Raw genomic sequence first — 16,979 nt, forward strand, 5'->3', positions numbered from 1 at the left:
TATATCATCAATGAAGACAATAACTGACTTATCCAACATCGGCTGGCACACCCTATTCATCATGTCCATAAATGCTGCATGAGCATTCGTTAGACCAAATGACATCATGAGGAACTCGTAGTGTCCATACCGAGTACGAAACGCTGTATTAGGGATGTCTGCCTCTTTCACTTTTAGCTGGTGATAGCCTGATTTGAGATCTATTCGTGAGAACCAACTTGAACCTTGCAGTTGGTCAAACAGATCATCAATCCTTGGAAAAGGATATCTATTCTTTACCGTAAGCTTATTCAACTCGCGATAGTGTATGCACATTCTCATACTTCGATCTTTCTTCTTTACGAATAACACTGGTGCGTCCCACGGGGAAACACTTACCCTACGTGAATATCGACCTTCGGCCACACATGTGGTCCGGGCGATTTGCCACACTTCAGCTTAAATGTGTGGCTAAAAGGTCGTTGACCATGTTTGAAAACCTTCCAGAATGTTTTGGCCACACATATTATTCTTCACGTGACCATTCTATACCTACTGAGGTACTTTTTCGCCACACTTTGAAAAAAACTATGACAAAAACTAGCCACATTGTTAAAACGTGTGGCAAAGTGTGACCTACAGTCATAGTTTGTTTGATCTTTGATACATGTGACCAAAAACACATGCATTAGCCACAAATGTGACTTTTAACTAGCCACATGTTTTAATAGTGTGGCCAATTTTGACAAACGGCTACTGTATTGATAAGAGATGTGTCTAAAAGGTAAAAGATATAGCCACTTATATTAAGTTGTGTGACCTAATGTCACATTTTCTAGCCACATTTTTAATAAAGTGGAGAAATATGACGAACAACCATTGTATTTATTAGTAATGTGGCTAAAACGCTTAAAATATATGGCCACTTACACGAGGTTGTGTGACCAAAGAGTAGTTTACTTTTATTTTTCATATGTTTGACAATTGTCACGGATACACTTATTATGTGTGGCTATAAGTTATAAATGGTCACACTTAAATGTTTTTAGTGTGTCCAAATGTAATTAATGGCTACTTATAAGAGGTTGTGTGACCAAAGAGTATCTTAGTTTTGCTTTTTATAAGTTTTTTATTGTCACGGATACACTTATTATGTGTGGCTATAAGTGATAAATTGTCACACTTAAATTTTTTTAAGTGTGTCCAAATGTAATTAATGGCCACTTATACGAGGTTGTGTGACCAAAGAGTATCTTAGTTTTGTTTTTTATATGTTTTTTTATTGTCACGGATACACTTATTATGTGTGGCTATAAGTGATAAATTGTCACACTTAAATATTTTTAAGTGTGTTCAAATGTAATTAATGGCCACTTATATGAGGTTGTGTGACAAAAGAATATCTTATTTTTATTTTTTCTAAGTTTTTTATTGTCACGGATAGACTTATTTGTGGCTATAAGTGATAGATGGTCACACTAAAATATTTTTAAGCTTGTCCAAACATCATTAATGGCCACACGGTGATTTGACGAGTGGCGACGCCATCAATGCCTTTACAGTTTCTTGTGCCGCCAATTTCAAATTGTCAGGGAGATGTACCACCGGGTTCCGATGGTGTTTAAATACCAGTCACAGTCACAATCACAATCACAATCCACAATCACAATCACAATCGATAATCAGAATCCACAATCACAATCCACCTTTCTTCCGATTATAATTTCCGATAATGGCTTCAACATGGCTCGAACGTGCACCGGGTTCTAATTCCCCCATCTACTACGACCCCACATTTTTCACCATACAATTCTACTTTTTTCCGGCTCCGTCCGGAGGAATCAAGGGGTGAGGTTTGTGGACTATGTCCACCCTCACACCTTCACGTACCAACAAATTAACTTAATGGTTAGGTGGCTTGGGTACACGACTGCTGATTATTTCAGCATTGAAATGGTAGTGCCGGGAATCGAGGTGGCGTATATCGAGTTGAACGACTTGGAGCACTTCAAGGCGATGTTCGTTTATGGGGCATTCCATACTCAGGTGAATCTTCACCTCCATAGGCTTAGGGACTCCACCTACACCTCGGATGACATGTACGAGAGGATCATGCCCTCTCATACTCCAGAAGAGAATCCGGATGTAGATTCAGATACGGAATCTGATGGCAGGACTCCAGAATCGGATGTAGATTCCGATATGGAATCGGATGCTAGGAGTTAGTTTTATGTAATTTTGTTTTCTATATTAATGTAAATGTTATTATTGTAAATGTTATTATATTTTCGTATTAATATGTTATGTGAATGTTATTATTGTAAATGTTATTATTAACTACAAATGTTATTATTATATTTTGGTTGCGTATTTGAAGCGTAGTTTATGTTGATTTTTTATAAATAACTTTAAAATAGATGTTAGTGTGAGTGAATAACAAAATAGACCTAAAATTTAATTTTTGGTAATTTAGACAGTAATTTATTGTAGTTCAGTTGATTTGTAAAGTATCTAGTAAGATAAACTAGTTTTTTTTATTTTAATTAACTTGATTGTAGGCTATTATTACATAAATATATTTCCAAGATTTTTGACAGGTATTTAAAGCGTACAAATCGTGTGATATACTAGTTTTTTTTCATTTTAATTAACTTGAATGTAGGCTATCACTACATAAATATATTTCCAAGATTTTGGACAGGTAGTAGGTATAAATGTAATTAATTTCCAAAATTAAGTAGCTTCTATGCGTTTCCAAAGCGTGTGGAAACCATTTTGACAGGTAGTAAATATGCAGTTATAGTGTGGTATACACTCAACAACCAACTATATAACAACAGAGACTTTAATGACAGCAATAAAACTGGTGACTGAAATTTATTACACTTTTATATATGTTATGTGAATTCCAAACTTGGCCAAGCAGAAAAAATCTAAGGTTTCCACATATCTTAAACTTCCCAAAGATGTTAGATTTTGCTAAAATCCTTTCCAAAACTCAATGCCGTCACCAAATCTTAAATCTAAGGTTACTGGTGATCGCGTTGAGTTTGGAAGGGGTTTTTCAAAACTAAATTTTATTTTTTCAAAGGCTTTTTCAAAGTCTGGAGGGTAAAATTTTGGTATGCAGGTTAGTGAAAAGAAGGGCATAATGGTCTTTTTTTTAAATGAGTTGATAATGTTTTGCAGGAAACCAGCTGTTGAAACATAACCAAATAGAGGTTGTGCAAGAAAAAAAATCATCAGACGAGAAATGATGACTGTCACCGAACACCCTAAACAACATGATGCATTTTTGGGCTTTCTTTGTACTAATGTAACTTTGATATAGCACGAGTCAGTTATGAGTGTAATGACTCTATTGATCTTACTATGGTACATTACAAGTCAATTGTGACTTTTATCGATGTAACATGATGTATGTTTGAACTTGACACCAATTGACCAAAATAGCCAGAAGATTAAATGAATTCAACAAACCGGCTGTACGTATAAGTAGTTATAGTATTAAAAACAACCAATATTTCTTTAGTTTGAATTAATAAGTACAAAGTAAAGAATGGTGATATCATGTATCACAACTATATTTAAACATTATTTACATATAACTAGCCGAACGAACACAACTGCTGGGTCGACAACCCCGACATCGGTGTCAATCTCCATTACGAATAGTTGTAGGCTTTTTTCCGGGCCTCTAGTAATCATCTGGGGACTCATTACGAAGCAGTTGCTTTGGTTGTACAAGTGGCAATGTATTACCCTCGTGAGGGAAAGTTACCGTACTAAATTCCTCAATGACCTCGTCATACGAATGCCTATAATTCTTGGGTGGAGTCATGAGGAAAACATGTTTTTTTCTATCCAGCTGATCTTGAACATAAAACACCTGGCGTGCTTGCAAGGCCAATATGAACGGATCATCCTTGTGGCTAAATTTGTTTAGGTCGACTGACGTGTAACTAAGAATATCATGTTTGACATGTTTATGGTCAACCCATTGGCACATGAAGACCGGAATTCTTTTAGTATGATAATCTAGGACCCATATCTCTTGCAAAACCCCAAAACAAAAGTTTTGTCCATACGTCAGCACGTCTTTTTTTTATGTGCATGTCATCCGCCTCTACACCAACCCCGTTGTTCTGGTAAACTCTACCATCATGATATTTTAAACGAAATTCAAAACCGTTGATGTGGTACTAGTCGAATTTGTAAACGTTGCGGTGTGCTCCGTGTGCAATCCACTTTACGGTTTCCGATACAGAACCTGGGGAGCTCGCTAGCTCTCTTTCAACCTGAATTTCATTACAAGGATTAGATTCTCAACCTACATTGCAGAAACTATAAAAGAATTTTAAAAATTATAGAAGACTTAATAAATTGATCTACCTTGTCGCGTAACCAGTCACCAAACTTTAAAGTATGCTCCTTCTCCAGCAATGCTTATCGTTTACCAGGCATTTGGTGTTGCAAAGAGGTCTTGTGTTGTCTGCAACTAAGAGTATAATATATTGTGAATTAATATATATATATATATACATACATATTTTTGGTATTCGCTCAGAACCTCGATTGTTTCTTCCGCAATGTTCTCCTCAGCAATGCTCCCTTCTGGATAAGTTTTGTTTCACACATGCCCTTTGATAACCTTCATACACCTTTCAAAGGGTTACATCCAACGAAAGCATGGTGGCCCACATAATTTAATCTCTCATACAAGGTGCACGGTTAAGTGAACCATGACATCAAAAAATGATGGCGGAAAGTACTTCTCCAGCAGGCACAGTGTAACTATTTGCTCTTCCTGCATCTTATCAAGATCTTCTACAATGATTTATTTTCTACAAATTGACTTGAAAAAAAAAGCCTAATTATAGCATTTCTCATTGGTTCTGGCATGATGGACCGTATTGCAAGGGGTAGAAACTGTTGCATAAGCATGTGATAATCATGTGATTTACGGCCTTGTAGCTTCCTTTCTTTAAGATTCACCAAACTAGAGATGTTAGAACAATACCCTAGTGGAGCCTTCAGTTTATACAGTGTTTCAAGAAACATGTCTTTTTCTTGCGCTGATAATGTGAAGCATGCTGCAAGCAGTTCTGTATTGTTGCCTTTTGCTTTCGGTTGCAACTCCTTTTTAATCCCTAAAAACTCCAAATCCTTTCTAGCTGCCAATCCGTCTTTTGTCCTACCGGGAATGTTCAGCAACGTCCCGAAAATACTTTCTGCCACATTCTTTTCAACATGCATCAAATAAATACAATTTTGGACAGGTAAATACTTCCAATAGCTGAGCCGTTGGTACCATATGTTGAACTTCTTCCAATATGGCTGCGGCCTTGTGTTATCCCTTTTCCTCTTACTTCCACTTAGGGATTCAGATCCCTTTCCCCATTCATTGTTAATGTTTTTGACCTCGTCGTATATCTCTTCCCCTGTCATAGGCTCTTTCGCGGTTCTCATCTCCTCTTTTCCGTTGAATGTCTTTGTTTGTTTTCTGAAAGGGTGGTCATGTGATAAATACCTTCTGTGGGCAGCATAACTCTGCTTCTTTATGTGAAAAAGTCGAACACACTGAGTGTCGCCCCGACACACCACACAACCTTTGAATCCACTGTAAGGGCAACCACATAGTGTACCAAGAGCAGGGTAATCATTAATCGTCCATAACACAACTGCACGTAGTGTAAACATTTCTTGTTTATATGCATCATATGTTGGCTCCCCGACCTCAAATAAAGATGCTAGATCGTCAATTAAAAGCTGTAAAAACACATCAATATTGTTTCCTGGCACTCCGGAGATTAATAAGGAAAGCATGATTAATAAGGTGGAAGGTTATTATGGTTTCTATTGCCTCTATGTACGCCGACCCCATCAGTGCAAATCCCTAGACGAAGATTTCTTGGATCTCTTCCGATGGTATCGGAGTACCTGTCATCTATGGCTTTCCATGCTGGTGAATCTGATGGGTGGCGTAAAACACCGGGTTTATTGGTACTCGTGGCATGCCATGTTAAATTCTCTACTGTGGTCTTTGATTGAAAGAGGCGCTTGAATCGTGGAATAATGGGAAAGTACCACAGTACCTTAGCGGGCGTGTTTATGTAAGTTTTGTTAGTCTTCTCATCCACCTTCCACCTTGACTTGTTACAAACTGGACATGCTTCCAAATCCTTGTAATCCTTATAGTAAATAATGCAGTCATTGATACACACATGTATCTTTTCGTATCCTGAGCCCATTGCCTTCATCATCCTTTTTCCCTCATACATATTATTTACCATTTCGTTATCTGCAGGTACTATCTTTTTCAACAATTTCAGAAGTTCATCAACGAACTTATGAGATACCCCGTGCTTGCTCTTCAAGTTGAGTAGTTGTACTAATGCAGACAACTTGGTGAAGTCAAGACATCCTTTATATATGGGCTTCTCAGCGTCAACAAGTAGTTGTAGAAACTGTTGATACTCCTTGTCGCCTTTGAAATTGTCTTTTGTAGCATTTACCATTTCTACAGTTTCACAAGCATCTGTTGGAATGTTGGTTTCAACAAACCCAGTATTATTATCATAAGTAGTTGGAATGCAGGTGCAGGCAAACCCAGTATTATTAACATAATTAGTTGGAATGTTGGTGTCGGCTTCTCCATGTTTTATCCAAGTAGTATAATTCTTATCAATTCCAAACCTGTACAAGTGATGTTCTACATCGTCTACACTAAGAGAAACCTGGTTCACACACTTAACACATGGACATGAAACAGAAATTGGTGGTGATGTCTCCTTGCAATTATGAACTGCAAAATGTAGAAATGCATTAACACCATCTCTATGTGCTTTACTGCACCTGTCGCCTACTGACATCCAAAACTTATCCATCTTCCAAGAATTTTTTTTATTAACTGTGTCATCAACGATATATATACACACTAATTAACACCAATAAATGTAATTGAATAAAAGCAAAAATATTTGGTACTCACCTGATATTAATGAAGCTGTTTGGTAGGATTGAGATTGATGAGAGTTCAATAAATACACTAGCAGATCATTTATTAGGGTTAGGTGAGATTGTGAGATTTAATTTGGTCAATGCTAATTGATTTGGGAGTCTTCCAGAAGATAACTCGATTAATTGGCGGGTAAAAATGAAAATTTTAAACTTCTAAATTTCGTTATATAAATATTAGAAGAGGTTCTATTACGTTCCCAGGGTGTAGCTCAAACGGTTGAGGCGCTTGTGATTAAACATAGATTGCAAATATCGCGGGTTCGAAACTCGGGAGGGAACATATTTTTATTGATTTTTTATAATAACTTCTTTTTAATGAAATATTATAATAACCTCTTTTTAATGAAGTAAATACACTGTAATTTTGGAAACACTCAAACTAAACTACTCATTAAGCCTTTAAATGCGTTCAGAAATATAAAAATACATCATAATAGCTTGTCTAAAATCATAATAAAGTTTCTTAGCTTTTAATTACAAAACTAATTAAAAGCCCTAAAAACAACAAGAAACAAATAAAATACAATATCTTCACTTTTTTTTCTGATTCAATCCTTGAAGCTACACTCCTTACAAGTTGATCATCTAATGACTTATTTGCCCTTATCAAGATAGGAATTATGTCTGTACATCTTGTGCACACATCAGATCTTGTGGAAGAAACACAATCAGATCATATAAAGAAATTACATTTTTTGCCCTAAGTTGAAAAAAATACAGGGTTTATGGTCAACAATTGTAGATGAATTCCAACTTTATTTGCAATTTCACTAACCTGAGATCTACAATTGTAGAACCTCCGACCTGGATTTTTGGTGGTGCTTGATGTTCTTTGAATGGCTTCTTGACCACAAAAACAATAAACCTGAGATCGATTGCTTCTGTTACTGGATGTGGTGGTCCTCGATGAGATTTCTTCCATGGTGAAAAAGGAGTTTTTATTGAAAACAAAACTAGATATATAAGTATATATATAGGAGGGTTTAGAAAGGAGTTATTGTATATGTCTTTGTATATTAGTGAGTTGCAAGCGTAATAGACTCTTTTGAACAATTATATAACATATTTTAACGTAATTGATTACACACATTTTTAACAAAGAAAGATGAGAACCATTAATCCATATTTACCATTCATCAAAAGATGCATCACAAAAAGTACCCTTAATTACAATACATAAAACATGTTAAGAAAGCATTTTATGATAATATATATTTACCATTCATCAAAAGATGCCATACAAAAAGTACCATTAATTACAATACATCACAAAAAAACCAAGACCAGCAAAGCTAACATCACCATCACCCCGCCTTGTCCACAGTCTCCGCCCCCATCTCCTTAAACCTCATGTTGGTTGACACCGTAGTTATGGTGTCAACCAGGGTCTCACACACTGAGTCGTAGCATTCAGACTGTTGTTGCTGATAATCAGCAACCATTGCTCGAAACTCATTGTCGTCTTCCCACAACATGAGTTCACATGAGTGGAAGATCTTTGTTTTTTCGGATGCGAGTGTAGCCCTAAGCGCTTCGACTTTCTTCAACAAAGAGTTGTCTTTCTCTTTCTGAAAATCCATCCTTTTTTTCACTATGGCCTTCACGGTTTTCTCAGAAGAATTCATTTTTATTATCATTCTGAAACTGTTAGTGTGATTGAATAACAAACTTAATGTAGTTAAGTTTGATTTGTAGTAAGATATAGTAAGATCAAGTAAGATATAGCTTAACTTTAATGTAGGCTATCATTACCATAATATTTTTCCCGACATTTTTGACAGGTGAGTATAATTGTGATCAATTAATTCTGACAGGTGATATAAATTCAAGTAATCTCTAGTTTAAAAAAAAACACATGAGACAAGTTACTATTCGTCCGGTGCATTTCCCAAGCTTTGGACACCCTTTTATTTTTTTATTACAGAGTTACAATTCGTCCGTGTGCGTTTCCCATGCGTGGGACACCCTTTTTTTTTGTCTGTGAGCCTTTGGTTATATATACCTACACCACATTTGTGAAACTCATATACCTACATAATTTTAAATTATTTTTTTTAGTTAATAATGGATTGCTCGTCGTCATCGTCATCATCATCATCATCATCATCTAGATCCTATAAGGTTGCCCTCAGAAGGCGAATTGAGGCTCAAATCGAGGTAGATAAAGCTTGTCGGGAAACTCTTACTGAAGAATTTGTAAAGACTAGCAACAGCTTGGATGCCAAGGATCTCATTACAAAAGTTCTTACTCGGATGCCCGCTAGTTGTATCCGAGATCTTGTTGTTTTGTTTATGGTTGATGTAGGACAGAGAGAGCTTGACGAGTTAAAACTTTTGGGCAAGGCAATTCTTGAACTGAATTGCTGAATGGAATTGAAGTTGAAGTTTCTTATGTCACTCAGAGATTAGTAGTAATAAAATTTATATGTTTGTGATGGTGTGTTTATATGTTTGTTTTGGTAATAATAAAAATTTTATGTTTGTGTTAAAACATTGATTCAACATGTAACTATTATCTTAAAGTACATTACAAACTGATAACAGAAGACTAGAGATCTCTATAAGTCCATATCATAAAAAGTATCTTAAAGTACATAGCATGAAATCATTCAAATTTTTTGTTGCCTTTTCTTAAGTTCATCAATAAACTCTTCTCCGGTTAAACGAGTGTCGTCATTTTCATGGAATAACATTGCATTCTTGATAAGAGTATTTTTGTTTCGGTTTATATCCGAGAGGAGGATTTTGCACAAATACTTTGACCTCAAACCTTTTAGCTATATTTGTTGTATAGGGCCTTCCTTTTTTAGATTACACCCCAATGGTCTCTTCCCATCATATTTCTCCATGTGTCTCATAGAAAAAATACCACAATCTATTCCATTACTTGTTCTCCATGCCATCTTCAATCTATTGATTGTTGCTACTTGGATTTGCTGAGCAATGGGGTGTTTGATTGTTTTAAGATACATGCAAAAGACGTTTCTCTACACAAAATATAAAGCAATTTAAGTATTTTGACAATTTTTATAACAGGTATGTATGTTTTTTGGGTTAAAGGTTTATATGTTTACCAGTATATGAGGAGTCTTTCCATATCTTTCTTCAAATTTCTCTCTAATTGCTTTTGATTTGTCTTCTAAGCTTTTAAACTTTGCATCAGCTGGTATTTCTTTATTTGCACTATTATCAAGTAATTCTATCACTCTTGTTTGAAGATTAAGGTAACCACAAAGAAATTATCGCGTTGTAGAATTGGCACGAGCACTATAGCAACCTCCTTGAGTGAAAGAATTCCACTCCTTGCCATTTGTGTTTCGATGTTGTCTGAAAACACATCCAGTCTTTCTTTGTCTGTGAAACCCTTTGACTCAGCATAATGGTCACTTGTCTATATAATAATTAAAATGCAGATGATTAAAGCGTTTATTGTGCGTTTTCTAATAGTACAAACAAAATAGATTAATTTGTACCAGCACAGTGCTTGTAGCTGAACGGTGATGCTGCAGATTTTTTCTTTTCTTCATAGTTCATTACTTCAACGAATGCATCCATTGCATTGGTGGCTATATAAATTCCAGGACAGAAGCTTTCAAATACCACCTTGAACGATTCTTTATGAGCGGACTTGTAGACCTCCTCCCAAATGTCTTCAAGAGAAAAAAAATATATACTCTGAAAGTATTTCTTCATAATCTGTGACACTAGCGGATGCATCAACCTCTCTCAGAAGATATGGAGAGTTCAGGCTATCACTTGTTGTCAATCCGGTGTCAACTATTAAACATAAAACAACTCACTTTAAATTTGACTTAAAATAATTGTAACTATAATTAAATACCTTCAACCCCTTTTGGTTTTTATTTATAATTAAATACCCTCTTTTAATGTCGCAAGCACTGTATTAACAACTTCATCAATATCTGCGCATGAGACATTGTTTTCTTGACCTGCATCATTTTTTACGACAGCCAAAGATATAATATGTTCAACTGCGATTATAATTAAGCTGGTATATAATTAAGCTAGTACATATATGATATACCTTTCTGAGCAGCCACTAGACCACCAACACCAACATCTGAATCAACTGCATCACACAGATGTAATAGGTTTAAAATAACAGCATAAGTGTTTTAAGAGCGTTTTAATTATACAAATAATTAATTTAGCCCAAATACCTTTTAGAGCAGCCACTGGACCACAAACACCAACATCTGAATCTTGTGTTTTAGGGACCACATTATTATTGAATATGTTTTCCCATGCAAAACATCTAGCAAAGATATTCTCATTTTATGGATGTCTATCCTTTCCTTGACGGACCAACTCGTTGATATCGGAGCAAATTTTATCAAATTTCTTCAACTTGTTATCCATTGCCTTATTCCAAGACTGTAAAAAGAAAATACAGTTATTGTTAATTCAAAAACATTTTCAATTTATCCCAGCCAGTTGTAATGGAGTTAAATAATAGTCACCAAGCACTATAAGCATTTGCAAACTTAAAGGTGAATAATCGCTTACATAGTCATCCAAATCTTGTTCAGCTGTTTGATCGGCAGTATCTGTTTCAGATGCACTTTGACCATCTGTTTTTTAATTACATATAATGTTGTATTACATAAAATGCATGTAGATATAAGAGATATGAGAGTTTTTTAGAAGAAAATAACAAGTTTAATACCATGTTCTTGTTTCTCTTCAGCTGCAGTGTTTTCTTCAACTCCAGGCTTACCGGCAGCACTAACCGTCACAGCAGCAGCCACAGTAGCAGTCTCATCAAGTCTCTTCCCGACAGCACTAACTGTCACAACAGCAGTATCAGCAACAGCAGCATCAAAAGTCTCATCAAGTCTCATCCCATCAGCACTAACGGTCACAGCAGCAGGAGCCGCATCAATCCCTTTCCCATCAACACTAAACGTCACAGCAGCAGCAACAACCTCAGTAGCATCTTCTTCTAAGGGAGGACCATTATTCTCCAAGTATTTTTCCATCTTATTAAGAGTAGTTGTTGTTATGTAGTTGACTGCAGGCATTGTGACGGGAGTCCCAAATGGACCATATTTTTTCTGGTATTCATACATGTAAAGCATCACAAGGAAGGTGATCGGACCGTTGTATTGAACGTTGATACCTCTCCATTCTTCCTTTTCCATTTTCAAGTTTTCAATAACATAGCTGCACCAGTCCATATTTGGAATATCCGAGGTTTTATCAATGGCGGCGATGAATCGTTGATTGACTGTTGTTGATTTTGTCACAAATCCTATACATGTGTTGACCAACTGTTTAAGATTTTGTCACAAGGAAATTAATCTTAAACAGTTCACCAACTCCTTGATCCGCGGCCAGTTTGTCTTTCACATGCTTTATACTTATTCTTGCATTTGTTGGGAATTGAGATTTGAACAAATATGTGGTAACATCTTCCCCCAATCTTGGTCTACTCTTGCCTAAAACAGGAATCTTACCCATTGGTATCCCCAACACTTCATGTACTTTTTGTAGTGTTATCTTAATAACACCGCTTCCAATGTTCAATTAATTTAAACGGTTATTATAGTTCATGAGCAACCAATATCCCAAAGTTGTTGGATTTTGGGTTACTTGAAGTCTTAACATTGACCCGAAACCCATTTCTTCTTCACAAGTTTTTTGGGCAATGGTCATTGCCTTCACTACATCAACAATATTAATAGGTGCACACCTATTCATCAACCTTTTGTCTACAAATTCAACAAAAGGTTGTCCCCTCTCGGCTGGCTTCTTTTCTTTAATGGCTCTCTTTTTCGGACGCTGAAAGTCCGGGCCAGAGGTGCTGTGTTCCACCTGTTTCTGCTTTGACAACAACCTGTCGATTTTTGTGTCAAGGTCTGAATCAGAGTCCGCTTCCACATGTTTTGTTTTCCCTACCGGAGCAACTTTTTTAGTCTTCCTTTTATCAGTCTTGTTTTTTTCGACAACTGAATCACATACATAAAATAAAACACCGGGTAGGGGATAACAACACAAATCACAAGAAAACAGAAAACTTTTATGAAACATCACAATGATAAATCTCATACCAAAGCCATAACACGCTAATCATACACATATAACATGCTTTAATATTATTCATAGATTTAAAAAAAAACAAGGATATGTATTACAATAACAACACGCTTATCAAACGCATTAATACATAAGAAGATTCAAACAAATGCTTACATTTTGAAGATTAAGTAAACCTAAAACGCTAAAAAAATCATAAAGTAACACCTGTTCCATCTTCATTCTGAGACCTATTGTGCTTTTGGTTCGTCCTTGGTTCCGTTCCAGAAGTAGATGAGTTAGGGTTCTTCATTTTGGTTCCGTTCCAGAATAATTAAACCACTCGAGCTTGTGGTTGTGCTTTTTCTTCACAGTAGAAACGTATCGTCGACGGTCTTTAGGAATATTGACTTACGAGGTTGAATTTTGGGAATACTTATCGCCGTTCCAGAAGTAGATGAGTGACTTACGAGGGTAATTATTTGACCCTTTTAAAAGAAGGCGTGTGCTTTTAAATTTTAATCGTACGGTTAGTATTGTATAGTAGCAAAATATATAAATATATATATATATATATATATATATATATATATATATATATATATAATATTAGTGGGTGGTGGTGGGTTCAGGTGGTCATGATGGTGGTGGACGGTGGTGAAGGTGCGGTGGTTTGTGGTGGCGGATGTGTGGTGGTGGGTGGTGGTGGTGGGCAGTGGGTGGTGGTGGCGAAGGTCGGTGGTGGTGGTGGGTGGGTGGTGGTGGTGGTGGGTAGTGGGTGGTGGTAGTGGATGGGTATAAATAAATGTAAATATATTTATATATAATATTAGTGGGTGGTGGTGGTGTGGTGGGTGGTGGTGGAGTGTGGTTAGTGGTTGGTGCTGGGGGTCGTTGTGGCGAATGTGGGCGAGGTATGGTGGTAGTAGTTGGTGTGTAGTATGATTGCGGATATGTAATACTTGAGACAATGACGGTGCTATCCCGTATGATGACCATGATGATTGGCCCAATTATGATGAGACGATGCTAATATAACTACCTAGGTTGGTGGTGGTTATCATATTGATGCTGCTAACCAATATATACGGTTTGCTTACGCCAACCCATACGATGGCGACTGTAGCTCGTACGACGAGCATGACGTCTATGATGATGATCACACATATATATGATGAGGACCAATTATATGTACCTGATGAGGGACACCGGACACGTGCCGTATACTTGGTTGAAATTTGAGAAGCGTGAATTGAAATGCATTTCCTGGTTATACATAAGGCTCATATCACTGTACAATGGAGCTACAGTAACTTTTGTCTCACAACCCACGAATGCATTTTAATTATAATATAAATGTATAAAATGAGGTTTTAAAATATTCAAAAGAATGTTATGAACCACACATTTTAAATAAACAAATTGGGATAGATGACGATTAAATTTAATATGGTTAATGATACTAAATAGATGATCTTTCAAATTGAATAACAAAGTACTTGTTAAACCAATCAATCGTGAAATTTCATATATAATTCTAAATAAAATATAACTTCTATGTAGATAATCTTGAACACTCGTAAAAAAGTTTGCATTACATTGGAACATTAAAGGTACAGATCCATACCCCCACTATTCATTGTTTTCATATTCAATTGATATAACCCATTGAATTAATATATATTTTAAAACTCCTCACATCTTTGAATAATCAATTCATTTGAATGTTTGTTGGATTCCAATTCTAATTAAACATTGGATTTATACTCATTATCGAATGTTCTGATGTATGTTACAAAAATATGTTTGCTATGAGTCATATGAATAAGTTCATTTGTATTCCGATACCCTGAGTGTCGCTTCTCGTGGAGTGTCCCACGAGCATGTTGTTGCGGCATCGACAACATGTGCACCAACCGTGACAGTGAGATCAGTTCACGGCGTCTCTTAAGTACAAGTGTGGTACATATGGCTATTATGAGGCGTATGGATCGATCCTAGGTTTAATAATAAGGAGATGGATAGCGGGTATGTCAACTCGCCATCTCATGTGATAAATATGCAGGAGTAGCTACCTGTATATTGTCACGTTTTATGTTCGCTGATGTGTACATCCGTATGATACGTTTTAATTTATTTAATAAGATTACTTTGCATCGTATCATCATCTGTAAGTTCAATCTAAATTACGTTTTATTAAATCATTAATTGTTTGAGCTTATTATTCCGTACTGAGCATTCGGCTCATTCCGTTATTTTTATATTTTCATATACAGGTCCACAGGTTTCTTTGGGCGGGATTAAGAGCGAAGAATAAAATATCAGGATCCTAATAAAATACCTTTTCAATCATGCTAGTGTGTAAATTAACCTTAAGTTTGCCTTATCTAATATGTTACACCTTTGACAAGTAAATATATAAAATTATGTCTTTTGTTCAGAAACCATGTTATTGTGACACGTCAGCCCATCCGGGTTGGGGTGTTACAGCTATGGTATCAGAGCAAAGGCTATTTCTTGTAGAAAACTTAAACATAGTAATTAGGCTTGTGAGGAATGGGTAAATTAGGACTAAGGTATGTCGGGATATTAATAAGTTAGGATTTAGATCGATGTCTTTTCTTATCCATCTTCGTTATTTTAACCACATGTTCCTACTAGTAGATATCTATTATCATTAACTTCGTAACAACCGCCACTGAGCTAGTACCGAACCTCGCTTCCGTAGGTGAATATCTCATGACGTTCGATTCTGTATACCGTGTTTGTGTAATCTTTAAGTTTTAATAAAATGGTTATGAACTTGAAATTTATTTCTTGATATATTAAAGCACTTCATTGGGATAAGTTAATGCCCTTGGCCAACAAGTTTAAAACATGCTCTATAAGACCGGGGTAATATGTTCAACACTTTTACTATTATTTTGAAAACTCCACTAGCTTAATAAGTAAATTAACATTGCTTAAGTATTTGTTTTGCAACCGATAAGTCACACATAACTTTTTTCGTTTTAAAGTTTTTATTAATAACTAAATATCTTATTTAAATATTTTATTAAATGTTAGTTTTATAAACAAATACATTTAAATATTTACTAAATCACCTGCCATTATAGATATCAAGATCGATATTGCTTTTATTATTTGTTACAATATACCTTAACGGTTACTGCTACTATTTTTATGTATGTTTAAACTGCAAGTATATTACCACCTTTTACGTAACTATTATGCTATATTTTCACCCAAGAGAGGATCCACTTATAAGGAATCGGATTTAAGCAAACCCATAGTTTTTTTTCAACTTTTATATGTAACATAAGTTGTTTAAAGTCAGAGCAAACCCATGGGTTTTATAAAATTTTAGGAAGGAAGCGGGAATAAGATCAAAAGTCCTTATTTGTCAAGTGGTAGAGCTGCAGTTTCTCATCTTCTATGTGCTTAGTTCGATCTCTAAGTTACTATTTATATGTCACACTTTACTTTACTTTTTACGTCCACCAAATAATTAAATTCGTTTTATTATTTGTTGGTTATTAATATTAGTTCAAAGGAGTTTCATTAAATATTTCTTGTTTAACTACTTTAATTAATTATTTCTTGTTTATTATTATTATTGTTATTACTTTTTTTTTGTTTATATGTTTGTTAGTCAAGTTAACAATATTAATAAACTTATAAAGTTTCTTGTTTGTTTGTATAAATTAATTGTTACAAAGAGCGAATGAAAAACTTTTTGAGAATGTCATGAAATTCATCTAAAGCAAGTTACGAGTATGCGGTAATATTAGTTAATCATCATTTATGAATTTTCTTTACGTAACTTTTATTTTAGCATACCAAAATTTTATAGTATTGTGTTTTTTTATCCGACCTCATTTGACCTAACCTGACCCTACAAATAGTCGCCTGCTTCCGCCACTGTTTCACTTTAACCATTTTAG

This window comes from Bidens hawaiensis, unplaced genomic scaffold, assembly GCF_021521415.1.
Source record: "Bidens hawaiensis isolate Kalapana, Puna unplaced genomic scaffold, B.hawaiensis_p1.1 tig00010102_1, whole genome shotgun sequence".
NCBI classification, from domain to species: Eukaryota; Viridiplantae; Streptophyta; class Magnoliopsida; order Asterales; family Asteraceae; genus Bidens; species Bidens hawaiensis.